Source organism: Nicotiana sylvestris, chromosome 9, assembly GCF_000393655.2.
Source record: "Nicotiana sylvestris chromosome 9, ASM39365v2, whole genome shotgun sequence".
Classification (NCBI taxonomy): Eukaryota; Viridiplantae; Streptophyta; class Magnoliopsida; order Solanales; family Solanaceae; genus Nicotiana; species Nicotiana sylvestris.
Genome location: NC_091065.1, coordinates 57,899,096 through 57,906,204, shown reverse-complemented (window position 1 = coordinate 57,906,204; position 7,109 = coordinate 57,899,096).

Here is a 7,109-nt window from a genome sequence, read left to right as displayed (position 1 = left end):
ACAAATTACACAGCTAGTAGATATATGCTAGAGATTACAATAAGAACGTGTAAAAATAGCACGGGCTAGCCAGTTTTTGGACTGATAATTCAAAAATAGCCAGCGTTTGCAAAGTCATTGAAAAATAGCTACTATTTTATAACAACACGGAAACTTCCAGCAAAATATACTGAAGATTGGTGCACCTGTGTATGAACTTCCAGCATATTATGCTGGAACTCCAACACGCGGAAAGTTCCAGCATAATATACTGGAGATTGGAGCACCTGTGTATGAACTTCAGCATATTATGCTGCACCGGTATATTATACCGGAACTTCAGTATATTATACTGGAAGTTCAGTATATTATATTGGAATTCCAATATACTCCAGTATAATATACTAGAGTTCTAGTATACTTATGCTGGAACTCTAGTTTAATATACTGAAGTTCCAGTATATTATACTGGAGTATTTTCCGGATTTTGAATAGTATTTTCGTTCAGATTTATCTTTATGTGAAAAGTAGCTAAATTTCGATTACTTTTAAACTATGACTATTTTTGAATGACCACTTATAATTCTGGCTAGTTTTTAATTTCTCCTCAAGAACGTTAAGGTCCAATAGTACATATATTGATGAAACGGAGAAGGTACAAATATAGTTCAAAAGCCAGAAAACTCACTCAAACTTTCACATAATGTAATTGAGCTTTTTACCTAGCTATACTATAATAGAAACCTATTTACTACTTTTATTTAGGTTCCTTATTAATTACTTTATATACCTATATTTACTAGTTTTATACAAAACCTTAAAAAAGATGAAATGAAATATACCTTATATAATGGGTATCAGTTACACAAAATATCCTACATTTTGATACCCAAAATCAACTTACCCAAAATCCCTTCACTGTAAGAAACTGTAACGGCCCGGCCGGTCGTTTTAAGAATTAACGCCCCGATCCCCTATTAACTGCTTTCCCTATGTTTTCTGCTATTGTGAGTTGTCGGGATGGTTTATTTGGAGTTTCGGAGAGTTTTGGGATACTTACTCCCTCAATGAGAGTTTAAGTTTTAGAAATTTGACCGTAGTCGGAACAGTGTGAAGATGGCCTTGGAGTGGAATTCTAATAGTTCCATTAGCTCCGCTGGGTAAATTCGGGTTTAGAAGCATGTTCGGAGTGTGTTTTGGAGGTCCGTAGCTAATTTAGGATTGAAATGTCGAAAGTTGAATTTTTGAAGTTTCCGGTTCGATAGTGAGATTTTCATCCGAGGGCCGTAATGGAATTTTGGAAGTTGGAGTAGCTCCGTAGTGTTGAATGTGACGTGCGTGCAAAATTTCGGGTCATTCGGACGAGGTTTGATAGACTTTTTGATCAAAAGCGTATTTTTACAGTTTTTGAAGTTATTAGGCTTGAATCCAATGCTAATTGGTTGATTCGATTTTGTTTGAGGTGTTTGGAAGATTTTTATAAGTTGGATAGTGGTATATGACTTTTTTGTGCTTTTGGTTGAGGTCTCGGGGGCCTCGGGATGATTTCGGATGGTTAATGGGAAGTTGGAACTTGGAGTTTGCAGATGAAGTTCTTTGGGCTACTGTCATAACCGCATATGCGATTGAGAGGCCATAGATGCACTCCCGCAGATATGGAATTTAGCCGCAGAAGCGACCAACTCAGGAAAAGCAAGGAGCCGCAGGTGCGGAAGGGTTCACGCACCTGCATGACCGCAGATGCGGTGAGTAGGTCGTAGGTGCGGATTTTGGGACTTTAATGAGTTTTCGCAGATGCGACTTTTGTTCCGCAAAAGCGGGACCACAGAAGCGAATTTGCTGGGCAGAACATATAAATAGTTGCCTTCGCAAATTTGAGCTATTTTTTCACCATTTTCATCCAGGAAGTGAGCTTTAGGAGAGGTTTTTGAGAGGGAATTCAAGGGAGCTTCGAGGAGGTAAGATTATTGGAACCTAAACTCGTTATTATAGTGATTTTTATCATTCTAAGCATTAAAATTTAAGGAAAATCAGTGGTAAATTGAGGGTTAGGGCTTGATTAATTGGAGGGTTTCGAGTGATGATTTGAGAGGCTATTTGAGATCCGATTTTGGTACTTTTGGTATGACTGAACTTGTGAGAGTGTGAGAATTCTAAAAATGTAAATTTTACCCGATTCCGAGACGTGGTCCTGAGGGGAATTTCGATCATTTTACCTAATTTTGCGTATTAGCTTAGAATTTCTTTGTAGAATCAGTTACTTGAAGTCTTATTTACCTTATGCAACTGAATTGACTAGATTTAGGCCATTTGGAGTCGAGTACTCGTGGCAAAGACGTGGTTTCGGGTTGACTTTGAGCCGGTTCGAGGTAAGTGGCTTGCCTAACCTTGTGTGGGGGACATTCCCCTTAGGATTTGGTATTATTGATAATTGAAATGCCTTGTACGTGAGGTGACGAGTGCATACTTGTGCTAATTGTTAAAAATCCGGTTTTCATTAAGTAATTACTAGTATGTTTCTTTTTCTGTTTATACTACTTGCAATTTAAGCTTGTTGTTAGCTTAGGAAAGCATGTCTAATTGACTTAATTGCCTTACTTGATCAAACTGCCTTATTTGGATTACGTGTAGCATGCTAGGTTAGAAATACTTGTTTTACCTTGGTATGGAACTTGAATTGAACTGGGTACTCTTCTTCTTCTTGTTGTGTGTTTACTTTGGGACTACAGGACGGTATCCCGAGAGATCCCCATGTATGTTTACTTTTGGACTATGGAACGGTATTTCAGGAGATCCTCATGCACATTTACATTGGAACTACGGGACTGCACCCGGTAGATTCCCCTAGTACTGAGTATTTACATTTGGGACTAAGGATTGGTATTCCGGGAGATCCCCTCGCATTATGAGTGGGACTATAGGATGGTTTCTGTGATGACTCGGCCGATCGTGTTAAGAATTAACGCCCTGATCCCCTATTAACTGCTTTCTCCGTGTTTATTTCTGTTATTTTGATTTGCCGAAATGTTCGATTTTGAGTTTCGGACAGTTTTGGGACACTTAGTCCCTTAATAAGAGCTTAAGTTTTGGAAATTTGACCATAGTCAGAACAGTGCGAAGACAGCCTCAGAATGGAATTCTGATGGTTTCGTTAGCTTCAATGAGTGATTTCGGGCTTAGAGGTGTGATCGATTGTGGTTTGGAGGTCCGTAGCTAATTTAGGCTTAAAATGCCGAAAGTTGAATTTTGAAGTTTTCGGTTCGATAGTGAGATTTTGATCCGAGGGTTGGAATGGAATTCCGGAAATTGGAGTAGCTCCTTAGTGATAAGTGTGACGTGTGTGCAAAATTTCAGGTCATTCGGATGAGGGTTGATAGACTTTTTGATCGAAAGTGTATTTTGAGAATTTTGGAGTTATGAGGCTTGAATCCATGGTTAATTCGAGGTTTCGTTTTAGGTGTTTTAAGAATTGGTATAAGTTTGGATAGTGGTATATGACTTGTTCGTATTTTTGGTTGAGGTCCCGGGGGACCTCGGGATGGTTTTGGAAGGTTTCCGGAAGATTTGGGAGTTTGTTTGATCAGTTTCAGTTGTTGAACTTCTATCATAACCGCACCTGCGGATTGGGGACCACAGGTGCGTGATCGCAGAAGCGCTTGAGGAGACGCAGATGCGGCGAAGTTTTTGGAAGACAGTTTCCGCAAGTGCGGTGGTATGGGTGCACCTGCGAGATCGTAGGTGCGGTAGAAGAAGCGCAGATGCGGCCCAGTGCCTTAAGTGAATTATCGCAGATGCGACGTTATTTCCACAAAAGCGGGACCGCAGAAGCGGATTAGCTGGGCAAAAACATATAAATTCTTTCCTTCACGAATTTGAGCTATTTTCACCTCTTTTCAAACGGGAAGAAGCCTTGGGGAGCATTTTCAAAAGAGATTTTCAGAGGAATTCATTGGGGTAAGGTCTTTGGTCCCTAAACTCGTTATTGGGGTGATTTTTATCATTATAAATATGAAAATTTAAGGAAAATCAGTGGTAATTTGGGGGTTAGGGCTTGACTAATTAGAGACCTTTGAGTGATGATTTAAGGGACCATTTGATGTCCAATTTTGGTACTTTTAGTATATATGAACTCGTGCGAGTGTGAGGATTCAAGAAATGTAAATTTTACCTGATTTCGAGATGTGGGCCCGAGGGGCATTTTGGTCATTTTACCTAATTTCGCGTATTAGCTTAGAATTTCTTCGTAGAATCAGTTACTGGAAGTGTTATTTACATTATGAAATCTAATTGAATAGATTTTGGCCATTTGGAGTCGAGTACTCATGGCAAGAGCGTGGTTTCGAATTGATTTGAGCTGGTTCGAGGTAAGTGGCTTGCCTAACCTTGTGTGGGGGATTTTCCCTTAGGATTTGGTATATTTATAATTGAAATGCCTTGTACGCGAGGTGACGAGTTCATACTTGAGTTAATTGTTGAAAAGACGGTTTTATTTAAGTAATTTCAATGGTGTTCCTTTTTCTTATTTTATACTACTTGCAATTTAAGCATGTTGTTAGCTTATAAAAAAGTATGTCTAATTGACTTAATTGCTTATTTGTTTAAACTTCCTTAATTGTATTATGTGAAGCATGTTAGGTTAGAATCACCTATTTACTTGGTATGAAATTGAGCTTACTTGAGTATTATTTGTGTTGCTGCTATGTGTTATCATTTTGGGTCTACGGGACGGCATCCCGGGAGATCCCTTGCACGTATTTATGATTGAGCTGAGGTGCGGGATACCGAGAGATTCCTAGAACGTATATTGGGGATACTAAGAGATCCTCGGGATACCGAGAGATCCCTAGTACGTATATTGAGGATACCAAGAGATCCTCGAGATACAAAGAGATCCCTAGCATATATTGAGGATGCCGAGAGATCCTCGGGATACCAAGAGATCCCTGGCATATATTGAAGAATGGTATCTCCTTGTGATTGTTTTTGCCTCTGTTTCAGTTATTGAGTTCCTTCGATTCTTGTATTAAATTCTTATTGTTAGTTTTCAACTGTATTGTTTATCTTATTCTGGTATACCTTATATTTTATTTTATCTTAGTAGGGCCCTGACCTTCCTCGTCACTACCCGACCGAGGTTAGGCTTGGCACTTACTGAGTATCACTGTGGTGTACTCATGCCATTTCTGCGCATGTGTTTCATATGCAAATCCAGGTACGTCGACCTAGTCCTATCACCTTTTAGGCGAGGTGACTGCTCCAGAGACTTAGAGATATATTTGCCGCGTCCGTACAATGAGGAGTCCCTTTCCATTCTATCTTGTAATGATAGCCCTTCTAACTTTTCTGTTGATGGAGACATTCCGGAGTTAGAGCATTTTTATTATATTCGTAGTTTGTGATTCATGGGTTTCCGGATTTTGGGAAAATGTATTAGTTTTTTTTAGAGTTAATATTGTGTATGTCGAGTGGCACTTTTAAACGCTGTTTTATTACTCTATTTTTGCTTTAAATTGTTTTCTTTCGGAAATTGGTTTATCTTCTGCATTTTTGGCTTACCTAGTCGTAGAGACTAGCTGACGTCATGATGGTTCACGGAGGGCGAACTGGGATCGTGACAAGTTGGTATAAGAGCTATAGGTTCATAGGAGTCATGAATCACAAGCCGATTTATTAGAGTCTCGCTGATTAGTACGGAGACGTCTGTACTTATCTACAAGAGGCTATGTAACTGTTAGGAAAATTCCACTTCATTTGATTTCCTTGTCGTGCGAGATTTGATGTCACAATTCTAAACTTCTGTCTTTTATTCTTTCACAGATGGTGAGGACACGCGCTACCCGAGATGATCAGGCACCCACACCCCCTACTACAGCCGTCAGAGGCCGGAGCCGGGGTAGAGGTCGAGGACGCGCACGTGGTGCAGCCAGAGCACCTGCGAGAGCTGCCACCGAGGTAACACCAACAGTTCCAGCCGGAGTCTGGGCACCTGATACGCTTACTGCTACTACTACTCCAGCACTTCAGGAGACTCTGGCACAGTTCATGAGCATGTACACCACTTTGGCTCAGGCAGGGTTGCTTCCGCTTACTGCAGCTACATCTCAGGCCTGGGGAGGAGCACAGACTCCCGCTGCCTACACTCCTGAGTAGTGAGTTCATGTTGAGCAGGTCCCTGAGATTATTCCTATACAGCCTGCAGTTTGAGATCTGCCGGAGGACAAGGCAGCGGTTTCCGAGGAAGAGCAACTGAGGCTTGAGAGGTTTAAGAAGTACATGCCTCCTATATTCAATGGTCTAGCATCGGATGATACTATGGGATTTCTAGATGAGTGTTACCGCATTCTCCGTACCATGGGTATATCAGGGTCGAGCGGGGTTTCCTTCACACTTTCCAGCTTTGAGGATCCGCCTATGAGTGGTGGCGCACCTATGAGTTAGACAGTCTAGATGAGGCTACTTCACTGACTTGGACTCAGTTTTCAGATCTGTTTCTGAGAGAGTATGTTCCTCAGAGCCTCAGGGACGCATGGCCCACATAGTTTGAGCATTTGCGCCAGGGTTCTATGACTGTCTCAGAGTATGCTGTTCGTTACCCTATTTTGGCTAGACATGCACCAGCCTTGATTTCTACTATTCGTGAGAGAGTTCGCCGGTTTATTGAGGGCCTTCTTCCCAGCATTAGGTCTAGCATGGCTCGTGAGTTGGAGATGGATATTTCTTATCAGTAGGTGGTGAGCATAGCTAGGAGGATTGACGGTATGCATGCTAGGGAGGGAGAGGAGAAGAAGGCCAAGAGGTCTCGAGAGTCGGGCCATTATTCTGGTGCTCGTTCCCCAGCTGCAGGTCGTTATAGTAGGGTTTATATGAGTCACCCTGTTCATTCAGTTCTTGCAGCAGCCAGTGGTATTCCAGCTCTTCCTAGGTCTTAGGAGCCTTATTATGCACCTCCGGTATCTAGCGCGCCTCCTGTGCAGGGTGTTTTCAGAGGTCAGTCCAGCAGACCTGGCCTGAGCCAGTCACAGCCACCACATCCTCCCAGAGCTTGTTTTGAGTATGTTGATACACTCCATGTGGTGAGGGATTGCCCTAGACTTGAGAGGAGTGCGCCTCCACAGACTTCTCAGCCACAA